The sequence below is a fragment of the Rhinatrema bivittatum genome, chromosome 5 (genome assembly GCF_901001135.1).
Source record: "Rhinatrema bivittatum chromosome 5, aRhiBiv1.1, whole genome shotgun sequence".
Lineage (NCBI taxonomy): Eukaryota > Metazoa > Chordata > Amphibia > Gymnophiona > Rhinatrematidae > Rhinatrema > Rhinatrema bivittatum.
Window position 1 is genome coordinate 139,595,935 of NC_042619.1, and position 12,680 is coordinate 139,608,614.

Consider the following 12,680-nt stretch of genomic DNA (forward strand, 5'->3'; position numbering starts at 1 on the left):
TGTCCCTGGGCTGTAACCACACCCGCAGCCCCGCCCTGGATGACGCGCCGCCGTGACATGCCCCCGACACCCCCCCCCCCCCCAGGAAAGCCCCGGGACTTATGCACATCCCAGGGCTTGCGCATGCCGAGGAACCTATTCAACATAGGCTCAGTGCATGCAGGGGGAACTTGGAGCAGGTTTCAGAGGTACGTGTGTATCTTAAGCATGTACCTCTTTAAAAATCTGCCCCTATTTATATTAGTTTATATATTTATATTATGTATTTTATGCATGCTTTCCCTGTGATCCACACTGAACAAAGTGTGGGAGGGAGCAGAATATTAGAACTGTTAAATAAATAAAAACATAATTTAAATGGAAAACTACACATGCCAACTATTTATTTTATGTTTTCTATTTATTTAATTTATATTCCACCTTTTGAATGTTGTCCTGGTATCTTTATTTGAGAATTGGTCCATTCAGTGGATTCCAGTGCTATTTTGCCTTTGAGTTGATGAAAGAAGGACTCAGTGAATAATCATTGATCTGTAACAGGTAGGCTGGATTCCTTATCATGGTGGATATTGGTCAGTTTTATAGGATATTTCAGACAAAAAAATTTGGGATTAGACATTTATCTTGTGAACTTCTGGTATTCTTTCATTCTGGTAATTCTAGGTAGGTGGTTTATTCAAGAATATTTTCAAACTGCCAGTATTAAGAACAATATTAGTAATTGAATGTTTATTGATCAAAATAACATTGTTCTCAACTTTCTCTTCAACTCTTTCATAATGAAGCTCTAAAATCTACTCACCTTTGAAAGTTAATTCTTTCAGAGGTGTCCTTAAGTTTAGTGGAACAAGGACATTTAACACCCCACTCAGAGTTCTTGAATTGAGCCCAAGACTTTCTGAACACAGTCAAGAATGGGAGATAACCTTTATAAAAGTTAATTCTCAGATATAAATTCCTTCTCTGGACTCTGGGAGATAATTAATGATGTTTCATTAATTTCATCAATTTCCTATCTGAATAGTGATTCACACCTTCTCATTGGTTTCAATGGACTGTCTCAGTAAGCTATTAGGAACAGAGCAGAGAGAGTTTCTCTGCTCGTAATTTTTCTTTTTATAGAAAAATTAATTTATCTTCCAGAGGCTTTTGGTAATCAATGTACATTCAATTGCATTGTCTATAATCCCCTACCAGAGGAGCATATCCCATGACTTAATGGGAAGAGAATATCATTGAACAAGAGCTTATGTTTATCCAAACATATTTGCATTTCATAATACAGATTAAAGTTGGGACAGTAGTCTCTTTTAGTGGAATTTTACCCAGGACTGCTAGAATATCCAGTTCATATTTTCTAGGCATGAGGGCATTTGTTATACTGGATGTTAATACCTGAGGAGAAGACATAAAATTAATTAGTCATATATGTTTACCAGAAGGCAAAGGGGATCCATTATCTATCATCTTTGTAGTGATTGGCATTGAACTGCTTTGTGGTCTTCTAGTTTTTGAATGGCCATTTTGGATTCCTTTATAATCAGTTACAGTATTTAGGGAACCTTTAGCAGTTAAACTTTGGAAGGCAGCTTGTATTTCATTCATTTTATCGTCAATAGATTGAATTCTATTAGGGTTCTTCACTTTTAATTCATATTTTTTCTTGAACTTTTGACCCCTTGGCCTAGCAACTTGATTTAATTATTAGATGCTTCAATTGGTTTTCTCTTATCAAATTTATTTTGGGAATAATGGGACTTAATCTCCTTTTTCAATGGCAAAAACTAAGTTTGTTTTTTTTCTTTGAGAATTTTGGCATATAAGCTTTGCCACTACTAGGCCTTTATATGGTAAATATATATTTTTTTTGGCATGTAAAAGATTCAAACTTTTAATCAGCCACATAAGCTTTGATAGAATGGACTAATGTTTTTTTTTAGAATAGGTCACAAAGCTCACAGGGTTATACTACCTCAGGGCTAGGCTCCTTTTAGAAAAATAACCATTTCAATTTATAAACATATTTTCAGATATTCTGGTCATGCACAGAGCCCATAATGCTTTTTAAGAGCCAATTCCATATATTTTAGATCACACTTATTATTGTTTATCATAGTAATTATAAACTGTTGACAAGAATCAGATAAGGAATATAGGAGGTGCTTAATCATATATATCTCCTCATGAACTAAGATGTTAAAGATGGTATATAATTTCTTCAACTGTTCAACGATAGTATCACCCCCTCCCATTCTTAAAAGGTGTTATTAAAGATCTCATTTGCCTACTTACTTTTTCAGATTTGATGATAAATTAGACTCTTTTCTTCCATGTTCTGGGACAGAAATCTGAATTTGTCACCAAGGCCACTCATGTTGTGATAAGTGGTCTAAACTTTCAGGTTATGAGAAATAATTTCCCCACCCCTTTATGGGCAGCTGGAAAGCCTGATAGATGTCTTTAATGGGAAAAGAAAAACTATCAGAATTCTTCTAGCAAAAAACTACATAGCCAACTTGAAAATCTCTACTGAAACAGTTATTTTTATTTACAAGGTTTTCTGAGTCACTTGCTATCCCTGACAAACTCTCAGGGGCTGACGCCTGCTTCCAAGCAACCAGTTCCTTCAAAGCACTCTGCAGCTTATCTTGAGAATTTTAACCAACATGTACAATGAATCATTCTCTTGTTCACCCTGTGAAGCTGAATTTCAAAAGACTAACCTTTGCCTGGCATCACATTTGCTCTGCTCTTGGCAGGTTGCCAGTTGAGAACATAACTTATCTCTTTGCTGTTTACAGTTAATCAGGGAGAACTGGTCAGTCTCTTTAACAACAAGAGTTTGCTTTAAATCATCAAACTCTGCCTTGCTTAGGTACAGAACTTGCTTTAAAACATTTAATTCTATCTTCAGAAGGCTATTTTCGGTCATGTAATTTTTTGTCAGAATGATAGAGGATTTCAACTCAGTGATTTCAATTTTCTGCTTCCTCACTTGTTCTTAAATCAATTGTTTTGTTGAGTCAGGTTTTCTAAATGCAGCCCATTATCCTGACATTTTTTTTGGTTAAATCAGACTTTCAGTCTAAAGCACTTTGTAATATACTTTGTTTCTCAAACTCCACCCAGGTTTTGCTTGCAGCCCAGCCATACAGCTGCCAATTTAGGGGAGCAAGCACTAAGCTGCAGTATTTTACCTCAAGAAAAAGTACAGCAGGAGTATCAAACCATTAGTAAATTATCCTGTTGGAAACTCTCACTATCTTTTTCCCTGTGGAAAAGCACCGCCAGGAAAAATATCATAGAAACATAGAAGTGATGGCAGAAGAAGACCAAACGGCCCATCCAGTCTGCCCAGCAAGCTTTCACACCTATTTGTTTTCATACTTATCTCTTACTCTGACTGCTGAGGTCAGGGCCCCTTATTGGTAACTTTTTGGTTCCAATTCCCTTCCACCCCCACCATCGATGCAGACAGCAGTGCTGGAGCTGCATCTAAGTGAAGTATCTAGCTAATTGGTTTGGGGTAGTAACCGCTGTAATAAGCAAGCTACTCCCGTTTGTTTACCCTGCCTGTGCAATTCAGTCCTTGTTGGTTGTCTTAATATAACTCCTCTTTACTTCATTCCCCCCTGTTGAAGCAGTGAGCTGCGCTAGATATGTATTCCAAGTGAAGTATCATGCTTAATTGATTCGGGGTAGTAGCTGCCGTAACAAGCAAGCTACACCCATGCTTATTTGTTTACCCAGACTATTTATTTCATTCCTTGTTGGTTGATGCTGAATATAAATCATCTTTTCTTCATTCTCTCTGCCGTTGAAGCAGAGAGCTATGCTGGATGTGCACTGAAAGTGAAGTATCAGGCTTATTTGGTTTGGGGTAGTAACCGCCGTAACAAGCATTCCAAGTGAAGTATCAGGCTTAATTGATTCAGGGTAGTAACCACCGTAACAAGCAAGCTACACCCATGCTTGTTTACCCAGACTATGTAATTCATTCCTTGTTGGTTGATGCTGAATATAAATCATCTTTTCTTCATTTTCCCTGCCTTTGAAGCAGAGAGCTATGCTGGATGTGCATTGAAAGTGAAGTATCATGGCAGTAATAAGGGGATAAATGTACACAATGGTTGCTCTGGGACTGTAGGGCCACCAAAATAATATCTGAATTCAAGAAATCATGGGATAAATACAGGGGATCTATATGGAAGTGATGAGAATTATAATCCTAATTGATTGGGAAGATGGGCAAACTAGATGGGCCACGTAGTCTTACATGTTTCTATTTTTTCTATGGCTTAAAGTGGCTGCTCAGCCCAAGTCACACTCTCAACCCAGAAAAGTAAAAGAAAAAAATCCAGTGGTCAACATAGACCCCCATTCCACCCACTCTTTACTGCCCCTGGAGGCAGCTGTAGTGGAAAAACATGTAAAAGTTAAGAGATCTTGAAAGCACCCAGGGAATACTCCAGGCCCCCACTACACCACCAGAATCTAATGAGTAAGTGCTGTGAGGGTCCAGAGGGTGAGCAAGGCTGAAGGGTGAAGGTTTCAATCCTCAGGGGCTCCTTTTTATTAGAGATGTGTATTCATCCTGGATCAGGAAGGCCAAATCCCAAATTTCGGGAAAAATTTGTTTTGGGGTTAGTGCACACTAATGGGGTTAGTGCACGCTAACAAAAAAATGTTAGTGTACACTAACAGAGTTAGTGTGCACTAACCCCGAAATCTGGGCCTCCCTGAATTTTAAAGGCCCTAACCAAGGGTAATACAAGATTTCCCGCAGCGGGCTGAAAACGAAGCCTGAACCGATAGGTTTGGGCTTCACACATCCCTATTTTTTATGCTTGTAAGCATAGGTCTTTTTGTAACTCCTTCTTTACTCTTACTAAGGCAGATCCATGCTCTATGGCATCTTCCAGTCACATTTCTACTTGCTGAACATCAAGAACTGGCAGGCTGGAATCTGGGAGTACCCCCACAGAGGAGGTACACGGCAGGAATAGAGCTTGTCTTCTGCCTATCCAAACTTTCCCATGCAGGTTGAGAACTTGACTTCTGGAGACCATATGGCTTGTCTCCATCTGTACATTATAGTGTAGGATGTCAGATGGACAGGTACTGGCTGGAAACTGGGCACAGACTATGGGCTGGGGGTTGATACAGACACAGACTGAATTCTAGTATAGGCTGGAGCAGGATTCAAACACAGACTGATTGCAGGATTGGCTTGGGGTGGCTACAGAAACAGAGTGAATGCAGGGATTGGCTAGGGCTAGATAAAAGACACATTGAAAGCAGGGACTGGCTGGGCCTAGACTCAGGATATACAGGAAAGACAGAAACCAAGACAGGACTGAGATGAAGACAGGACTGAACTAGACAAGGACAGGACTGGACTAGATAGAGCAGGCAACAGTAAACAGGGAAGCTCAACAGGACACAAGGCTGGCTAGATGGTCCAGAGGCCATAATGTAAGGCAGAGAGAGCCAGAAGGTCACATAAGAGGCAAGGAGGCCTTGGAGGCCACAGAGCAAGGCAAGAAGACCTGGGAGGCTACAAGGCAAGGCAAGAGGCCAAGAAAGGCCACAAGGCAATGCAAGCGGCCAAGAGAGGCCACAAGGAAAGGCAGGAGGCCTGGTAAACTGCAAAGCAAGGCAAGATAGCAAAAGGTGCCAGGTCATAGAAGAGGCACTGAGGTACTGAACAGACTGTGTTAAATAGGATTGAGGGTGAGGTGTGGTTTCACCAGTGAGGATGTGACTGGCAGAACTGTGAGTGAAGCTTGCTGGAGGCCTCTACTGGTTGGGAGGAAACATAGTAGATAAAACCATGGCACTATGAGGCTGCACAACAGGCAAAAAATGACACTGAAATAGAGCTGATAATCTTTCTTACACTAAGTTGTAATGAAAGACATTACCCTGCAATTTATCTTTCAAAATATGAAAAACAGTTGTCTGTTCTGCTAAGATTTCAACCAAAATCTTTAGATAGCAGCCAAAACAGTGATCAAAGCACTTAAAAACATATTTGCTATTGCTAATTCTGGACATCAGTATTTAAATGCTACCTAATCAAACCTCTCAAACCATTAGTAGCATTGAGAGAAGATCATCTTGCTGGTGGCTGAAGAGGATCAGTAAGAATTACTTTGGAAAATCTTAGGGCTTAAAAAAAGTTTGGAGAGTGGTGAAATAGTGGGGTATATTTTTAGTGTTTGTGTCTTTCAGAGGTAATAAGTAAGCCAGAGGGAGTTAATTCTAGTGTCTGTCTTTCCTTCCCACCCATCCCTAACTCATCCTTTGATTTAAAGGCAAAAGACACTAGGGATGTGCAGAAGGAAAAAAAATGTTTCGATTTGGTTTTCATTTCGCCGGGACCTAAATTTGTTGCATAAGCTTCATAGGGAGGAAAACTAATTCATTGATAACTTTTATTCATTGTCCGTTTTCCCATTAACGTCAATGGGAGAAGTATTTGCAGCCTATTTTTGGCTGCAGAATTGAGGTTTTCTTATCAATTCTGATGAAAGTTATGGGGAGCAATCATGAGAACAAGAAAAGAGCTCCAAGGTACTTAGACTGTGGCAAAGTGGCACCAAAGTGGCATGAATAGCCTAAGGCACTGTAAAGGGGCAAAGGGGTACCAGGAGAGGCAAGATTGCTTTAACAGAGGCACAAAGCAGCAGCGAGATTGTCAAAAACACACCACAGCTTCAAAAGAGAGCACCGATAACAGTTGTATGCACCCTCGAAGGCAGCATGACAGTCAAAGTGGCAAGACAAGTGGCATCAACATCCTACAGCACAATGAAGGGGGAACACAGCGAGCACAAAGAGTGTCAGAAAAAACCATGAGGCGCCAATAAAGGGACAAAGCAGCAGAAAGACTAGTACTGAGGAACCATGATAGTGAATCATCTGGTGTATGGCAGCAAGGCAGAATGGCAGAAAGTTGATAGGGGCAAGACAGGCTGGTAGAGCTGAGGTACTCAGGTCCCTGTGGCTTTGATAGGGGCAATACAGGCTGGCCCCGGGGAGAGTTCCTTTTCATTTGCACAGGAAAGGGCTCCCTAGAATGGGTTTGCCCCTAGAGTGGGGTGTTTCCGTTGGCATCTAGTGAGCTCTCGCTGGTCTTTTAAAATCTGGTGGATGTAGCAGATATACAAACAAGAATTTTGAAGGCTGAGGCGGAGGAGGTTTCCATGTGAACAGCAGTTCAACATGGGTCAGCGGGTGTTAAGAGATAGGCCGGCTAGACCCAGGGAGAGTTTGCTTTCCTTTGCGCAGGAAATGAATCCCTGAAATGGGTTGGCCCCTAAAGTGGAGCATGAGCCTTCAAGCATGGATAGTCGACATGGAGGAGGTTTCCATGTGAACAGCGGTTTAACATGGGTCAACGGGTGCTAATAGATAGGCTGCCTAGACCCGGGTAGAGTTCCCTTTCCTTTTTGGAGGAAAGGGCTCCCTAGAATGGGTTGGCCCCTAGAGTGTGGTGGTTCCGTTGTTGTCTAGTGAATAGCCAGAAGCTATTAAATGTGCTTATGCACTTCAGCTGATGACAAAGGAACTTGAAGAGCTCTCAGAAATAAGAAAACTGCTACTCAAGTCCAAATCTAAATGATCAACTTATGTTGACTTTGTAGTTTACACATTCCCTCTGTAAACTCTGGGGGGGGGGGGGGTACATTTGTACACGCTACCCAACACACACAAATGTACACCCAATTTTATAACATGCTCGTGCTGCTGCACACGTTATAAAATCTGGGGTCGGCGTGTGCAAGGGGGTGCACACATATGCACCTTGCGCATGCCAAGCCCTAGGGGAGGCCCTATGGCTTTCCCCATTCCCTCCAAGGCCGCTCCGAAATCAGAGCGGCCTTGGAGGGAACTTTTTTTTGTTCCCCCCCACGTTTCCCTCTTTTCCCCTATCTAACCCATCCCTCAGCCCTACCTAAATCACCCCAACCTATTTTGTTGAGTTACGCCTGCCTCTAGCCTCTGGCAGGCGTAACTTGTGCACCCTGGCTCTCTGCTGGCGTGGGAGGCCCCGAAACAGGCCGCTGTTTTGGGGCACTTGGCCACGCCCCTGGACCACCCCTGGACCGCCGATATGGCCCCGGACATGCCCCTGGACCGCGGTCCCCCCGCCCAGCCTGCGCCCTGCCCATTTTAGCAAGCCCCGGGGCATACGTGCATCCCGGGGCTTGCGCGCACTGTTGAACCTATGCAAAGTAGGCTCAGCGTGTGCGGGGGGGGGTTTAAGGGTTCTGCGCGTAACCCTTTTAAAATCCAACCCTAAGGAAACACAGAGGATGAACTACCACCAGTTTTCTATAGCACTGGAAACATTAATGTTGGCAACTAAGAAACATCTAGGGAAAATGGCCCGTATTATAAAGTTCATGAAAACTATTGAGCATATGAAATACCCAAGCTCCAAGCTAGACAGACAGGCACAGCGTTAGCGGTCAAGCCCTTATAGAGATGTAAGGCCTGGATGGACAGGCACAGAATTAGAGGATAGAGGTCAAGCCCTTGTAGAGATGTAAGGCCTGGATGGACAGGCATAGCATTAGATGCCAAACCCTTGTAAGGACATAAGGCCTGGATGGACAGGCACAGCATTAGAGGATAGAGGTCAAGCCCTTGAAGGGTAGTAAATCCTGGACAGGCAGGCACAGCCTTAGAAATCAAGCCCTTGTAGGGACATAAGGCCTGGATGGACAGGCACAGCATTAAAGGTCAAGCCCTTGTAGGGATAAGAACATAAGAACATAAGAAAATGCCATACTGGGTCAGACCAAGGGTCCATCAAGCCCAGCATCCTGTTTCCAACCGTGGCCAATCCAGGCCATAAGAACCTGGCAAGTACCCAAAAACTAAGTCTATTCCATGTAACCATTGCTAATGGCAGTGGCTATTCTCTAAGTGAACTTAATAGCAGGTAATGGACTTCTCCTCCAAGAACTTATCCAATCCTTTTTTAAACACAGCTATACTAACTGCACTAACCACATTCTCTGGCAACAAATTCCAGAGTTTAATTGTGCGTTGAGTAAAAAAGAACTTTCTCCGATTAGTTTTAAATGTGCCCCATGCTAACTTCATGGAGTGCCCCCTAGTCTTTCTACTATCCGAAAGAGTAAATAACCGATTCACATGTAAGGCCTAGAGGGACAGGCAGAGAATTAGAGGATAGAGGTCAAGCCCTTGTAGGGATATAAGGCCTGGACGGACAAGCACAGCGTTAGAAGTCAAGCACCTGTAGGGACGTAAGGCATGGACGGACAGGCACAGCATTAGAAATCAAGCCTTTGTAGGGATGTAAGGCCTGGATGGATAGGCACAGCATTAGAGGATAGAAGTCTAGCACTTCTAGAGACATAAGGCCTGGACGGACAGGCACAGCATTAGAGGATAGAGGTCAAGCCCTTGTATGGATGTAAGGCCTGGATGGACAGGTACAGCATTATAAGACAAGCCTTTGTATGGACATAAGGCTTGGACGGACAGGCAGAGCATTAGTGGTCAAGCCCTTGTAGGGAAATAAAGCCTGGATGGACAGGCACAGCAATAGAAGTCAAGCCCTTGAGGGGCCATAAGGCATTGATTAACAGGCACAGCATTAGAGGTCAAGCCCTTGTAGGGACATAAGGCCTAAAGGGATAGGCACAGAATAAGAGGATAAAGGTCAAGCCCTTGTATGGATGTAAGGCCTGGACGGACAGGCACAGCGTTAGAAGTCAAGCCCTTGTAGGGATGTAAGGCATGGCCGGACATGCACAGCGTTAGTAGTCAAGCCCTTGTAGGGACCTAAGGCCTGAATGGACAGGCACAGCATTAGAAATCAAGCCCTTGTAGGGACATAAGGCCTGGACAGACAGGCACAGCATTAGAGATCAAGTCCTTGTAGGGTTGTAATTCCTGGATGGACAGGCACAGCATTAGAGGATACAGGTCAAGCTCTTGTAGGAACGTAAGGCCTAGATGGACAGGCAAAGCATTAGAGGTCAAACCCTTCTAGGAACCTAAGGCCTGGATGGACAGCCCAGCATTAGATTTCAAGCCCTTGAAGGGACATAAGGCCTGGATGGACAGGTACAGCATTAGAGGTCAAGCCCTTGTAGGGACATAAGGACTGGATGGACAGGCACAGCATTAGAGGATAGAGATCAAGCCCTTGTAGGGACGTAATGCCTGGATGGACAGGCAAAGCATTAGAGGATAGAGGCCAAGCCCTTGTAGGGATATAAGTCCTGGACGGACAGTTAGAGCATTAGAAGTCAAGCCCTTGTATGGATATAAGGCTTAGACGGACAGGTACAGCATTAAAAGTCAAGCCCTTGTAGGGACATAAGGCCTGGACGGACAGGCACAGCATTAGAAGTCAAGCCCTTGTAGGGACGTAAGGCCTGGATAGACAGGCACAGCATTAGAGGATAGAGGTCAAGCCCTTGTAGGGACATAAGGCCTGGACGGACAGGCACAGTGTTAGAAGTCAAGGCCTTGTAAACTACCTTGCAACTACTTTCAGTTTTCTATAGTAGTAGAAACATTAATGTTGGCACCTAAGTAAGATTTAGGGAAAATGGCCCATATTATGAAGGTTATGAAAACTATTGAACATATGAAATATGCAAGCTTCAAACATCCAAAGTCAGCTTTTTATGGTCTTACATTCTAAATGTTGCAAAACAGGAAAAAGAATATTCTGGAAAGAAGTGATGTACAAATACATGAAACTGAAATTAGAACTACTAGAACTAAACTCAGACAGGCACAGTGTTTGAGGTCAGACCCTTATAGGGATGTACGGCCTGGACAGTGGACGGTCAGGCACAGCGTTTCAGGTCAGGTATATGTGCTGATATTATCTGGAGCACAGGAGGCAGTTGGAACTGCCTCAAGGCTTTGAAGTGCTTTTATTCATCTTGCCATTCACAGGGAAAATTTGGAAACCCAAGCAAAGGCAGGTTTATTTTCAAAAACAATAGCATTTCCATCAACTCTGCTGCCAGCCTTGAGCGGTGAGTGCTCAAGATATCCCCTGTCATTGAAAATACACGTTCACTGGCACACTAGTTGGTGGACATGACAGATATCGCTGAGCCACTCATGCCAGCTGATTTCTCTCTAGCCCATAGCAGAACAGATGATTTTTTATGGGTAACATGGCTCTGGTGTACTGAATTGGAGGAAGAGGAAGTACTAGCTGTCGCTGACAGAGTGCTCCTGCTTGGGCTAGCACAAATCTCTGAAGTAACTGCTGTTGCCTCTTCTGCTTCATGCCTAATCTGTCTCTGCCTATGGTGCTCCTGTTTATGGACTTTTACTAATAGCAGATCCTTCACAAATGTGAGACAATTGGACTTTAGGACTAGTTTCCATTTCACACAGGGATCACAGACTGTGGTGAGCATGTATGTCTGGTCTTTTGTTAAAGGCCTTAATCTATCTTGCACCTGCTTCTGCAAAAAGTACAGATAATGCAGCACCTCTGCTGTCATTCCCTCTTCCTGTTTAAAGCCCTCCAAATTTTCCTCCAGAAAATTAACTATAGGGATGATGCCAGCCAAGGTGGCACTTCTAGAACTCAGCTCCTCCGTCGCATCCTTGAAGGGTTGCAGGATTTTTACCAGCTGACTCATGACTAACCAATCTTGGTGCCCTAGGGGATTCTGCACACCTATGTCCATTGCCGCAGAAAGTTCATGAAGGGGTATCTGCTGCTCCACTAACATCTACAGCATCATAAAGGTAGAATTCCACCTGGTGGAAATGTCTTGAATGAGGTGCTTGTGAGATATCTCCAAATCAGTCTGCTTTTGTTGGAGAACCTGCCCCACCTTCACACTTCTGTGGAAGTGTGCTGCTATGTTCCTGCACTTGTGTGTTAAAGTATGCAGGTATTAATTCTGTTGATGATTGGACTCCAACCCCTGAGCTGACTTCACTACCAGGTGCAGAGTGTGTGTAAAACATCGGATGTTCTGAAAGCGCCTGTCGGCTATTGCCTTTACCATGTTTGCACCATTGTCTGTGACAAAGAACCTTGCCTGAAGATTCCTGTCTCGCTGGTGTAGCTTCCAGCCCGCCAGTATCTGTCTGATGTATGCTATAATATTGGCTGAGGTATGGGCCTTGTCCTTCAGGTGGGTGTGCAGTAAAGCCCACCTCCACCCTGATACTTGTTCACTAATAGAGCTGCTTCCTGCCACTGCCTCAGCCAGGTCCACCAGTGTGCTGTAAGAGTGTGCAGCATTCATGGCAGTCCAGATATCGCAGGTAAAATGCACACTCCCCTCTACCTTAGCTAGCAGCACTTGGATGCGACTGCAATACTGGTTGTACAGGCTGGGGATGACCTTTCTGCTAAATGTGGTTCTGGAGGGGACTTTGCAATTTGGAATTAAGACCTTCAGCAAATGCTTGAAACCCACATTCTCCACTATCTGCAAGGGCTGGTCATCAAGGGCAATCATGTCCCCAATGCTCCTGGTTACAACTTTTGAGGCTGCCTGCCTCCTGCCCTGGGATAGCATTACTGAACACCACCCCATTTCCTCCATGGTAGGTTGTCGCTTCTGCCACATGGCAGGGGGCTTCTGGCCACCACCTGGCTGCTAGAAGGGGCTGAGGGCCTGGGATGACTCTGCTCCTTTTCAACCACT